The sequence below is a fragment of the Podarcis pityusensis genome (genome assembly GCF_964106645.2).
Source record: "Podarcis pityusensis genome assembly, chromosome: 7".
Lineage (NCBI taxonomy): Eukaryota > Metazoa > Chordata > Lepidosauria > Squamata > Lacertidae > Podarcis > Podarcis pityusensis.
This window is the reverse complement of record NC_138031.1, coordinates 52,384,919-52,399,263: the sequence shown is the minus strand read 5'-3', so window position 1 is coordinate 52,399,263 and position 14,345 is coordinate 52,384,919. Positions and strand designations below refer to the sequence as shown.

At 41.3% G+C, this 14,345-nt stretch overlaps 1 long non-coding RNA gene across 1 annotated transcript in view; it reads left to right on the top strand.

Annotated features, from left to right (window-relative positions):
* The first annotated feature begins 2,758 nt into the window (after positions 1–2,758).
* The window catches only part of LOC308481705, a 28,820-nt gene continuing 17,233 nt past the window's right edge, over positions 2,759–14,345 (top strand). Inside the window, exons 1-2 of the long non-coding RNA XR_013988829.1 lie at positions 2,759–2,890; positions 6,905–6,979. This is a non-coding gene — a long non-coding RNA (uncharacterized lncRNA). The remainder of the gene's footprint in view (positions 2,891–6,904; positions 6,980–14,345) is intronic.

The window sequence follows — 14,345 nt, the reverse complement described above, 5'->3', positions numbered from 1 at the left end:
TCAACCTAGTACACACACATTCTAGATCTACTGCTTTTTCTTTCTTCTTTTCTTTTTTTTTTGCCCCTGTAAAGCTCTTCTTCAGAAACTGGTTTCATCCGGATAATAAAAACTAATTAGAGAATTTTGGATTGAATCTGCATTACCTCATGGTGTGTTCATTTGAAAACAGGTGAAAACAGATGTAGGCAGTCCTGGCAATGGGCTGTGTGTATCGATATCTGCCCAATGATATTATGGGTCAGTGAATGCCAAGATCACAATCAGTACTTCCTTCTTCATTCCCCTGGGGCATGTGCAGGGAAGAAAAAACACAGGTAACCTAATCAAGGGGAAGGTTTTCAAATTGTATCAAAAAAGCACACCCACCCTTGTGGACAGCAGGATCTATAATAAATCTAGATTGAAAGTTGAGGAAAAACATGGACAATTTCAGTTTGGGGAGGGGGAAAACTACATTTTCTGCTGTCAACAGTTTTGTGTGTAGGCAGCCTCTGCTTTTTCCTGTAATATGCACTCCAATACATTTGTTATACAATAGAAGCTCTGTATGGGAAATATAAACCAGTTACAACTTTGCCCTCCTTTTGACCAAAGTAGATAACATTTACATGCACAGAAGCACCCCCAGAGTGCATTAAGCCCTCAAAGTGACATACACGTAGGTCCCAGGGGCTTTTGTGGAGGAAGTAAAAGGGATTAACTTTCTTCCTGAACATGTGGGCGAGGGCCTTAAAATATTACAGCACTGCAGCAGAGTAATCCAATGAAAAACAATTTCTCAATGTGATATCACATTTAATGGGACCTAAGTGTGCCTCAACACGGCAGTTCATTTTGAAATGAACAATAGGTTATAAGCATGCTTCCTGTTCTATCTATCTGAGTGACTGGGGAAGCCCAGCCAGATGGGTGGGGTATAAATAATAAATTATTATTATTATTATTATTATTATTATTATTATTATTATTATTATATCTATCATCTATCTATCTCTATATATGGGAGAGCAACACAACCTGTCAATGTGAATGGGTTGTAATCAATTAATTTTAATCAGGGTAGACCCACTGAAATTAATGACCACACTAAGGACACAATCCTAATCTGAGATCCACTGGGATGAGTGAGTTGGGATGATTTTTGGGGGGCAAACACAGTCCTAGGTATAAATAGTACTTGGATCAGCAAGCAATAGAACAAACTTGCTCATTTAGATACCTGGGTGTACTCTTTAGTGAAGCTCTCTCTTGGAAGCAGGGCTTTTCCCTCCAGAACTCGGTTCCGGCACCTCTCAGGTGAGCGCCATTGCCATTATAAGAAAACAAGGGAAGCATGCAGTATACAAACATACACCAATTAACAACACAATAAAAAGTGAGATGTTCCCAAATCCAGGAGGAGGAGGAGGGGGGAAAGAAACTGTACCATGTCAGGCTTCCACTTTTCTGAATAATATCCCCATCTGTGGGGTTGCAGAGGGCAGATGGTTTCAACAGTGTTTTCATCTGCATTTCCCGTTTGTTCTACTAAAGGTTGTCACCTGGCCAGAACTTTGTAGGTCTGAGCAAAGGCTCTCTTGCCCTTTGAGTTCTTTCTTTAGCCGCCAAAAATTCCATCAGCTTTCCCTTTCAACTAAAGAAGCAGGAAATAGCAAGGGAATAAGCAGATAAGAAGAGCACAGAAAGTGTTTTTTCTTGTAAGTCTGCTAAAAACACATTGTTTGGTTGATTATAGGAGGCCTTTTTTCCTGCTTATCCTCCCCTGTCAGACAGAAATGGAAGCATTCATAATCCACCTCCCTGATGTAAAAGATCTTTCATATCAACGACAGCCTGGGCTTCTGTTAAACATTAATCCATTTATCTACCAATCTCTTGTTCTCACCAGATAGTTGTGTCTGCCTTTTCTTTGAGATATAGTAGCCTTTAAATTTCTACTTTAAGGCAGTAAAGCTACCACCAGTGAGTCTCTGAAGTTCGATAACAAGGGAAAATATCAAGCAAACAGCTACTACAAGGAATGTTACATTAAAACAGCAACTTGTATGTCTGTCCTTCAAATGATCCTAGCTGCCTCTTTTGGGCTTCGATTTTAGAGAGCTGTTGCAGTTCTGTGCACTTCTATTAAATATCTTATTTCCACATGTTATTCATTCAGCAGTGACCTTTGTAATAAACCTCTTAAAATGAGAAATGTATCTCATATTGAAATTACAGAGCTGTTATTCGTAACACTTCATTTCTTGTGCTGAGGGACTTTTAAAGGGGCAAAGCACTGTTCTGATAGTCAGATAAGGCAGGGAGGACAAGGCTTTGGGGGGGGGGGAATAGTAATTCAGGGACAGACTTTCCCTGAGGGTAGAAAAATGACTGTTTATCTTTATTCCACAATTTGGGTATTTGATGTTTTGATTTCATGGATAAAAAACCCCACATTAATCCAAAGAAAGAGAGGTTTGTTATAAAGTGATGTGTCATTTTATTCCAAATGGCAGTTATTTTTTTAAGTGATGCCTCTGTGCAATAAATTAATATGACTGATTTAACAGATTTGCCTTGTCACTTCAAAATCTATGTTGACATATCTAGCTATTGCCTTGATATCCCTCTTTTTGCAAAGGGGCACAATATAGGGTACATGACCACCCGCTCCTATTTTATTCTCGCAACTACCCTTTGAGGTAGTTTAGAGTGACAGTTGGTGGCTTAACTAAGGCCAGTCAGTTCCATGATTGTATGTGTGACTTTGAAAGCTTAGTCGGACATGATAACTAAGCACTACACCACACTGACTCTAAACTTCTTTCATGGTTGAACAGCATGTTTTTGAAGATATCAAAGGCATATTTTGACTTGTCTAAAAGAAAATGGCACATTCCAAGCCTTGGTGAGACTTTTCGATAAGGACAGGATCACTTGATAAGGGAACAGACTACAATTCCCCTTTTCCTCATTATCCTAAAGCTCATATGCTGCAATGTTCCAAAGCAGCTTCTCAGTCCTCAGACAGATTTTGAAGCAGGCTCCTCATTGGCCTGTTCAATTTTGATGTTTTGGCGACAATTTCACCCTGTAGTGCAGCTGGTCAGAATCTCACTGGTTGGCCAAGCTTGTGATTCATGGCTGCCAGGGATGGAGTCGGACTGCAAGGGGCTGCAAACTCTGCCCATCCAGAAAGGGGCAAGCGACCATTGTATCATCAACAATCCTGGAGTTGCATCCAATGTTCATCATACTAATGGACCTAAGCTAATGCTGTCCATTAAACTCTCACTTTTGGTGAATTCTATTCACATAAGGGTCACAGACTGAGGCTGTCATGAAGCCACATTTGATTTCCTAAGGTATCTGGCTTGATTAATGCCACAGCTCATATCCCTAGCTCAACCAGTTGTAGAAGGGAAATACAGTGGTACCTCAGGTTACATATGCTTCAGGTTACACACACTTCAGGTTACAGACTCCACTAACCCAGAAATATTACCTCGGGTTAAGAACTTTGCTTCAGGATGAGAATAGAAATCATGCTCCGGTGGCGCAGCAGCAGTAGGAGGCCCCATTAGCTAAAGTGGTGCTTCAGGTTAAGAACAGTTTCAGGTTAAGAACGGACCTCCGGAATGAATTAAGTACTTAACCCGAGGTACCACTGTATAGGAAATATGAGTATATTTAAGGTAGGAGAGGCTGAGCCAGTTCATACAGGAACTGAGCAGGAAGAGCAAACAGTCTCTCTGTGGATTTTCGAGGGGATATTACTGTGACCTTTCATGGACACTACTTAGCATCATATGGGTGACTCCTGTGTTATATTATTCACCAGAATCTTTTACCTAGCAAATATGCATAGAATCCATGTAATAGCTTTTCATGTTTATCAGACACAGAAGCTATTCACAACGGATATCAAGTCCTCTTCCCTGATCAACTTTCTTGGCTTTTTCTTATATTTGTAGAAAGGGTTGGCATAAGAATGGTATGGCATGAGTGAAAAACATTATCCTAAAAATGTTTCTAAAGGTCCCTTCATATGAACCTGCATCTAGCCTCATCTGTTAGATGACATTTCGGGGGAAATGTATTTTTCTCTCCAAGGCCTTCCTGTGTGAAACAATGAGAGCATCTTCTCTACTGGGAGCCTCAAATTTACATGTTACTGCATTCTCCACTGCAAAGGGCTTTGGAGAATCATTATATTGATATTTCTCCTTCACAGTCATAGTGTGCAAAGCACTCTTCACCAGTTGATCAAACGCTAAACCATTGTCCAGAAACTGCTAGAAGTAAAAGATTGGGAATAAAATTACAGCTTCAATTTCTTGACCATATTTTCATTTATTATAAAGGGCAAATGACCTGACCTCTTGAGATTGCATTTTTTTATGATAAAATTGGGACAGTTCTTTTTTCACATAACGATCTGGTGAGTGCCTAATACAATGAATATCTTCAAGCACATTTATCATCTACCTGAGGTTTGAACCTCTTTCCAGCTGCACTCTTAGCAAACTGTAGATTATCTGGCACTTAAAATCCTCAACAAGTTACAGATACTTTTATTCTCACGAACACCTGACTCCATATTCTCCTGCCTACAAAAGGTGAATATGCTGTTAGCAAACTGGGCGAGAAAATGTCAGTTTTATCATTTTTATTCAGAACACCTCTCCTTTTATTTATGAACACTTTCTTCTGAAGTCATTTGTGGACTTTATTGCCTGTACAAGATGTTGGGTTGTTTTAAGATGACTCTGTAAAAACAGAATAATTGGGTTCGTTGTTTATCGCCATGCAAACGCTTTAGCACAAAATATGCTCTGTTTTCGGGGGGGAGGGGGAGAGAGAATAAGCCCTTGTGTAGAATTTAGAGGATTTCAACTAGCTCCCAAGGCCCAGCTGAATGTCTTTGTCTTGCATGTTGTGTGGCAAGGCCCATAGCTCAGAAATACATGCTTCACAAACATATGGTTCTAAGCTGCATCGCTAGTTCAAAGCATCTTAGCTAGTCAGGCTGGTAAAAAATCTCCTCCTTGAGCAACTGCTGCCACTAATGGTACATGGTAACTAGGCTAATGGCTGGCTATTTACCTATATCTATAGATATAAACTTGCATGCCATAAACTTCAAGATCCTTTTCAAGCTCTCCTAACTGTAAATCCACTTCCTTTTTGGGCAGTGAGCACACCTAACAGTGTGTGTACTGGTTCAATTAATTTAGAATGGAAATAATAGGTAAGGGGTAAAAGTAAAGGACCCCTGGACGGTTAGGTCCAGTCAAATTCGACTATGGGGTGCAGCGCTCATCTCAGGCCAAGGGAGCCGGCATTTGTCCACAGACAGCTTTTCCGGCCAGCAAGACTAAACTGCTTCTGGTGCACGGAACACCATGATGAGTGCCATAGCACATGGAAACACTATTTACCTTCCTACCTATTTATCTACTCACGTTGGTATGCTTTCCTGCCAACTGCCAGGTTGGCATGAGCTGGGACAAAACAACAGGATCTCACCCCGTCACTGTCGGAAATCAAGCCTATATAGGGAGTAACTGGCAACACTCCCAGGCACCCGGCTTTGTCTCCTGTTGACCTTCCTGGCTGCATTCCCAGCAAGATCCAGGCTAGGTCGCGATAGGCGATTCTTCTCAGCGTGAGAAGAACACCCCCCCCCCCTGCTCTCCCGGCAGGGAAAAGGAGATGGACAGAAACGTTTTTACATGCTTTTATTTCTGTCTTTGAAGCATAACAGAAAACATGACTGCTCTCTTCAAGCTCCAGCAGTAGAGAGACAAATACCTCCTGTACTTCCTGTACAAGAGCAAGAGGAAGAGCTCATATTACACTCTGAGCTAATTCCGGTGCATTGCCCTGTGAGCTGACTGTCCCTCTGTTTCCCACGGACAGTCACAACATTCCCATCATGTTTACTTTTCAAGCTAGCAGTTTGCAGCTGCATTGCTTCTATATCGTAACAGTCACAAGGATTTGTACTGCCAACCTTACAATCAGCAAGCCCAAGCGGCTTGGTGGTTTAGACCACAGAACCACCTGTGTGCTAATGTGGAAATAATAGTGACAACAGTACCACTTCCTTACCCTATTTTGTTTTTGGGAAGATAAAACACATTCCACCAACCAAGCCCAAACATTTTTCTATAATCTCCCGCAACATTCAGTTGCATGAAATTTATATCCATATTAAATGCTTGGGGTGCATCTAATCTCTGTGCGCAGCCAAAATTGCAATAGGGATGATTCAGATGAGATTTTCACATGCCTGAGTCAGACCGTTCCAGATCAGGGGTTCTCTAAAGTCCTGAGTCACTCTTTGGACTTGGGTGTCATTTGAAATAAAGAGATCACTGCATTTTTCTTTTTTTAAAAAAGCAAAGCCAAGTTGACTCGGAAAACATTCTGATCTGAGCATCATGGACATGGAGGTGTAGGGGCAGTTTTCATTTTGATGGACAGGTCTAGGTTTTAATCAAACTGAATTATTTTCCCAGAACACTTCAATTGCTGTGAATTGGGGGAGGGATTTTGCAGTAACCTTGTTTAGCATATGTCCATTCTTCCTTTTTGAGTTCTGTCTGGTAAAGAATGGTGTTTAGAAGACCAGTGGGCTATTGTCTTGTTTCCAAACAATTGAAACCAGTACTTTAGTCTACTTTTGTCTCAGTTCAGCTGTTTTTGTCACCTCCCTAACCCTATTTGCATGTCATTGTTATTAGTGTGAATCAGCTTTCCTATACTTTCCTCTTCCCTTGGCTGAGTGGTAGGGCATTTCATCCAATTTAGTTGTTTCTTAGAAAACAGAAAGATATTTGAATAAAAATAAACTGAGATAAGAATAAACATTAATGATTCATTATTCAATTTTTGTCTTCTGTTATTTTTTCCTTAGGTTTGTGCAGCCTTTTAAGAGTCCTAACTACTGTGTGTTTATTAAAATGAATGGAAAGAGTGCTACAGCATTGTGGTAAGTGGTTTTTTTGGGGGGGGGAGATGAGTATTTTTAAAAGTGGGGAGAGGGCTTACAACATTTTCTAGAAGTATTTTAAATCAAATTTCAGAAATCCAGTATAATTAAGCTGTTAGACTAACGGGCTAAATTTGAACCATGTCTGAATGTCCTTCAGCAACTCATTATTTATTTTACATTTTTACCTGAAAATAATATAATTTGTAGTTAGGAGAGGCAAGAATTATACAACTCTTTTGCTTAGTGAATCTGTTAATGCTCCTCACGGTGCGCAGCATTTTGCCCCCAACACTTAAACGGCTGGAGACATGGGACACACTGGCCTGGTGATGCTGCCACATTGCACCTTGGCCAATGAAGGATAGACATGTCCATTCTAATTTAAGGCAATGAGGCCTCATCAAATTTCCTGTAGCAGCAGCCTGACCACTTAACTGAAAGACTCTTTTTTTGCCTATTCTGCTTTTCTGGGTATTAAGGACTCATTGATTGCTACATTTGGATCAAACCATGTACAGATCACAACTGGCAGGTGCAGTGGAGTTGGGAGTAAATGAAAGCAGATGAGACTTTACTAAAAATGAATAATTATAATAATAAAAACCTATGAAATGGTGCTGTAAGAAAGCTTATCCTAAGCAACCTTGTCACCCTATAGAATCTTGGAGTCCTGAAATAGCATCAAACAGGCTTAAAGCTAATGACACTCCCTCTTCTTTTACAATTAACCTTGACTTTAATATCAGTCTTTTTTGCCCTAGTCATTCCTAGAGGAGTTCTCATCAGCCTCAGCTAATTTCATATAGTAGGTCCCATCTCTTTCAGCATCTCTTAGCCCAAGGAGAGTTGTTGAAAATGAGGGTTTGTAGCTCTAATCTTGGGAGCCAGTAGGATAATTATTTAGCCTTAACTAGTTTAGTTGCAGATATGTAAGGAAATAAAGATAAGATGGTTAAACCTACCAAGTTATTTCTGTCTTCATTCATGCGGTGTAGGGTCAATGAGAATTTATCATCTTTAACTAGTGGTTTTATTCTCACTTGTTTGAAATAATCTCACTGCTTGTTTTATTGCCTGAAAGCTATCTTTTTGAAACATTGACCTATTTATAAATCAAATAATGCTACAAGCACTGAGATTATCCAATACACGTTCCTGCAGAAACCACTTATTTCACTGCAGCTAGGAGCATCTTATTATAGAGTTGGAAAAAAGAATACTCAGCATTTAACAAGCCTTATAAAATTAAATAAGTCCTTATGGGCATGTAATAATTGCACCATATATATTATTTGCTCATATTCTTACAGTATTTTTGCATATAAAAGTTTAATCAATGAATGTGCTTAATATTATTTTATTACTAGCAATTAACCAAAACAATCAATTTTAGAGAAGTGTCTACAATACTTTATGCTGAATTCTAATTAAACAGTTACAGTTCCATTGCATAACTTTATGAGGCTATAATTTTGTTCCTAAGAAGATAAACTATGAATACAGAGGACAAACAGACCATCCTCATGAGTGTTTTTAAAAGCTGACATCCTATAAAACAGTGAAGATAAACCTCCATCTATTCTCTCTCTTTCTTTCTTTTTTTCTTTCTTCTCTCTCTCTCTCTCACACACACACCATCCATTTTATGTTGTTGCACACTGAAAGTATTGAGTTGTCTATTGTTTTCTCACTTGTCAACTGGCCAATGCAATCTTGCAGAACAGCAAATTGTGACACAGCCCTTGCCATTTGTGCAGTAGAATTACCATGGAACCAAATTTATTTGAAAATCCAAAACCAGCAGCAGATCATTTTAATAATCAGCCTTTTGAATAAGAGGCAGTACAAGTCACTTCATTTGAGGATGATGTTTGCTTAAACACAGAGAGAAAATAAATGCAGATTATAATAAATGTCAAGGCCAATTCTTGGAATCAAACTGAGGATGAGGCCTGAATGGATCTGTGAAGAGTTCAGCATGTGGTAAAGTGATGATGAAATTGATTTACCATTGCTGAAATGCCCTCCTCTGCATTACTGCTAAAGGTACATAAGGCAACTTCAAGTGTCACAAGGCTTCGCCAACGTCTCATGAAATGCCACCGCAGGCTTGGTGACATCACATGAGAATTTGGCTTTTCTGCCCATGACATTTTGCTACCTGAAGTTGATCTCAAATGGCACTACACATACAGGAGAACACTTTACAAGCCTTCCTGTGCCACACAGATATCAATTTCTGCCTTAGGGAGCAATCATATGCTGAAAAAGTTGGCATAAAGCACACTGGTGTTAAGTTAATGTTACACCAGATCCAAATGCCATCTAGCAGCAGGGCAGCTGCTGTTGCTCTGTCTAAGCCTAACAGAGGGCAAAAAAACCCCTTTAAAATAGTGTGCTAAGTTTCCAGTACACATAACCAAACTGAACTTAGGAGCCAGCCTAAGTCCTCTTTTGTTTCACCCCCATCATGTCCACTTTGGTGTTTTTTTTGCACCAACCTGAATTCAGCCTGTCTCAGCTCAGCTGCTTAATCCCTGACTCAGTAATTTACATAAGTGTATCTTCAGCTGTGCCAGGGTTTGGAGTTTAATGAGCTGGGAATCAGCAAGCTGAACTGGAGATCCACTGTATCCTAAGCTGCCCAGATTTCGCCCACTAAATTGATCACCACCATTCCACAGGGCTGCCTGAAGTTGCTTCATTCCCCTGGGTGACAATGCTGACTCCAGTCTCACAAAGTACGTTTAGTGGACTTTATTCATAATCAAATGTGCACAGGTATGCTCCTAATTTGAGCAATGAAGGTTGCCCAGTAAAAGGTTGTAACCTCACATACTTTGCCTCATTTCTAAACCCATTTAGCTGAATTCAGTGGAATAGACTTCCATGAGAGTATTCTTAATAACTCAGCTTTCATCAGAAAGTGTCACTTTAATCCAAGCTGTGAAGAAAACTGGAATCTATGAAAGGTGACAATGACAGAATTCTTCTGGGCTTTAGACTGAGCACTTTTAACTAGATATATAATATTATTCTAAACTTTGCACCATGTGCATTTCCCCCTAGAATATGACTGGTGATAGCATTATTACTTTTCTCCAGTGGGCACTTTGGAAAGCAGAGCATGTTAGTCAGTACATGTTTACATCAAAAATAGAGTGACAAATATTCATATGATACAACATCAGTGCAATCATAGTTCATCAGTCATAACCAATGAGGTTTGGATCTGGACTTCAAAATTATAGTGATATGAATCCTGCTGGGGAACCTTCTTAAATTCACCAGATTATAAAGCCATTTGATTCCACGGCAGTCTATTGATATCTTCTATGGTATACTATTTGGTGTAGATGGATTGCACCACACTGAAGTGGGGAAAATGAGACATTTCTAAGAGAAGGAAGGCTCAATCTTCTTAGAGCTTGATTTATACAGGTTGGCCGCCCAACCTGTATAATCTTATACATATATATATATATATATATATATATATATGGGAAAAGATCAATTTCTGCTTGCAGCTTTAAATTTTCGGTTGGTTCTCTTTTCCATTATGCTGTTGAATTCAGCAATGAGAAATTCTAGAATTAAGAATTAATTCCCCTGATGGAAAAAGCACACATGCTTTTCGGCCATGCCCATGGCTTGCATGCTTCTTTTGAAGAGATTGGATAGTGACAATGAAAAGAGTACAGGATGCAGCATAAGTCCATTCCTTCCCTATGCTGCCCACATTTCCACCCCATTTCAGCTGGTCCTCTATACATCCTTGCTGCGTCATAGCTCCACTGGCAGAATCTCCACTGGTGTATTTGTCATGCTAGTGTGTCGGGGCAGACAGTAGTGGGAAGGGGCCAGTGATTTATGGGGTTCTGAGGTGGGAAAAGAGAAAGAGGCTGGGCATTCAGAGACGGGAGAAGAAGAGTAGGTGCAGAAGAGCTGCAGGAAGGTACAGAGGTGGAAGAGACAGTCCCTCACAGTTTCCAATGGTGAGAATAAGCTTAAAACAACAGGAGGAGTAGCTGGAGCTGACACACAGGAAAAATTGCTGGTGGCTTGAACACACTGCATCAGAAGAGGGGGTTTAAATGTGCTGATGGAGGCATGGTCATGCTGTTGCTCCAACTGTTGAGTCGGAGAATACTGCAGAAGGAGATGCCTAGCTATTTAGCAGGAGCAGTGCATGTGACTCTTGCACCTTAGGAGCTGATGTCATTGGGTGTCTTGCCAATAAAGTGTTGGGATACTGCCAGGGAGACAAAGTCCATCATGACTCCACGTCGCCTCCGGACGTCCATCGTTTTCCCGTAGATACAGTATCAGCAATTAGCAACACGAGCTCCCGGAAATAGCTTGCCACATTCCAGAGCTGATGCACGCTCTATCAGCAGAATTCACAGAGGGAAAGATGCACTCAGGAGAGCATATTTACAACTTTATTCAGCGTTGGACAGAACAAAGAAAACATGACTGCCTGCTTCAGTGTCTCAGACACACAGAGAGAAACGAAAGCAAAAGACAAAACATAAACTTCCTGTGAACAGGAAATACACAGACTCTGTGACTCACAAAGCCTGCTCCCTTTTAAGGTGGAATGGAAATATCCTAACATCCTCCCCCTTTCCGTGTAACCTGTAGTACCTGTGGTTCAACCCAATTGCAACCTCTGTACGTAAACCTTAAGTTGTTCTCTGTTAACAACCTTAGACAACAGATCAGCAGGAATTTCATTTCCTGCCATGTAGGACACCTGAATGAGTCCTTTCTGAATATACTCTCTTGCACGATGTAGCTTAATCTGCAAGTACTTGGTTCTTTGCTTGCAACTCTCTGAGTTCAGCAAAGCCAAACAGGATCTATTGTCTTGATACACTTGTAAAGGACATTTCACAGAAACTCTGATGTCCTTAAACAGTTGTATCAACCATTCACAATCCATGAGTGAAAATGACAGAGCATTGAGCTCTGCTTCACAGGAACTTAGGCTTACTGTCGTCTGCTTCTTGCACAGCCAGTCAAACAGACAGTGTTTGTACATGTAGCATACTCCAGAAGTGCTTGTACCATCCGTGGTGTCACTTCCAAAACTAGCATCTGCAAAGATTTCAAGACCTCCAGTCTTCTGACTGGTGAACCTCAGCCTGTAGTGCAATGTCCCTTTCAAATAGCGGGCTATGCACTTCAGAGCTTTCCAATCCTGAACAGTAGGATTGTTAGCATGTCTGCTAAGCAGGTTAGTGCTTACAGCTATGTCAGGTCTTGAGCATCTAGCAATGAAATTCAACTTGCCTAGAATGCATCTGTACAACGTAGTGTCAGAAAACGCTTCAGCAGTACTATCTACCTGGTAACCTGTCACCATCGGTGTGTCTGCTGGGTTTGCATCAACCAAATTCAACCTGATTAATACATCAGCAATTTTCTGTGTTTGGTGTACCAGAAAATTACCTGCTTGGTCCCTCTCCACCTGCAGAGAAAGATAGTTGGATACCTCACCAAGATCCTTCATGTCAAAGTGCTCCTTCAGCTGAGCTAGGGTGCTTTGGTACAAAGCCTGATTCTTCCAAAACATCAGAAGATCATCAACAAAACATAAACAATACAGTTTGTTTTGCCCCTCCTCCTTGACAAACACACATGGATCAGCTTTGCCCTGGTGAAAACCTAGAGAAAGCAATGTCTCAGGGAGTTTTGTGTTCCAACACCTGGCACTCTGCTTAAGACCATATAAGGATTTCCGCAGTTTACAGACCATTCCCTTCTGTATCTGCATTCCATCAGGTGGAAGCATATACAGCTCCTCCCCCAAAATCCCGTACAAAAAGGCTGTATTAATGTCATGATGGGAAACATGCAGTTTCTCCTCTGCAGCTATCTTGAGCATCAGCTGAATGCTCTCATATTTGACGGTGGGTGAGTAGGTCTCGTGGTAATCCTGTCCTGGTACCTGTGAAAAACCTCTGGCAACCAATCTGGCTTTGTGTCTGACAACCTTGCCATTCTGGTCTGTCTTGGCCTTGAAGACCCATTTGCTGCCAACCAGTCTCATTCTTGGGACTACCAGTACCAGTTCCCAAGTTTGGTTCCTGTTCAAGGAATCAACTTCAGCCTTCATGGCATTAAGCCAAGGCTCAGCATCTTTAGAGATTAACTCCTGAACCTCTTTGAAGCTTGAAGGTTCCCACACCTTCTCTGAGCTACTAAGAACAGCAGTTGCCGTCTTACAAACTCATCAGCAAATCTCTTTGGAGGTTTGCCCTTCGTCGCCCTTTCAGACCTGCATACTAGACGCAAGTCTTCTGGACTCATCTCTTCCTTCTTAGGAGAAAAGTGACCAATGGTGAACAGTGGTTCTTCCAGTTCATTGTCAGACGCATCAGATGGTCTGAGTGAGGCCTTTGCGCTCTTGTAGTCTGCTGTGTCATCACTGTCGCTGACACCAGCAGCAGCGCCGCCCACTGAGCTGGAATCCGAACTCTGATCATCATCATCATCATCCTCAGCTTCCTCAACATTATCTGCTTTCTTCACATCACCTTCATCCTCCTCTGGGTAACTCTGGAAAATTCCCACATTTCCCCCCCACTTAGGATTGTACTCAACCCTCTTTGTGAACTTAATGGACTTAGAGTCAGTCATCCATACCCTGTATGCTCCCTTTTCGTACCCCATGAACAAACCATGTGCCCCACGCTTCCCAAGCTTGTTGCTCTGTGGGGTGTGTACCCACATGTCAGAACCAAAGATTCTCATGTGCTTGATGTTGGGTTTCTTACCAAGCATCTTCTCATTGGGGGTACAACCAATAGGCGATGACAGTCTCCTGTTAAAAGTGTAAACAAAAGTCGACAGAGCCTCCCCCCAAAATTTCTCAGGGAGATTGGCATCATGCAACAAGGTTTTTAGGCCTTGAAGCAACGTTTGATTTGCTCGCTCCGCAAGTCCATTCATCCATGGCGATCTAGGCGTTGACATGTCATGCTGGATTCCCTTCTCAGTCAGGAAAGCTTCAAACTGCTGAGAAGTGAACTCCCCACCTCGATCAGTAAAGAGACAGCCGATACGCTTACTGTGAACGTTCTCCAACCAAGCACAGAATGCCTTGAACTTAGGAAACGCTTGCGATTTCTGCTCGAGCATAAACACATGAATGTACCTGGAAAAAGAATCAATTAGAACCATGAAGTACCTTGCTCCACCCAAAGAGGGCGCAAGTGGACCAACTAGGTTTGGAAGCCTGCCTGCTAGACTCCTTGCCTTTTGGAGCAACCTTCACCTTGTTCTCTGCACAAGATACACATTTCATGTGAATCTTATAGGGTTTGATGTTCAAACCCTCAACCAACTTAGGCATCTT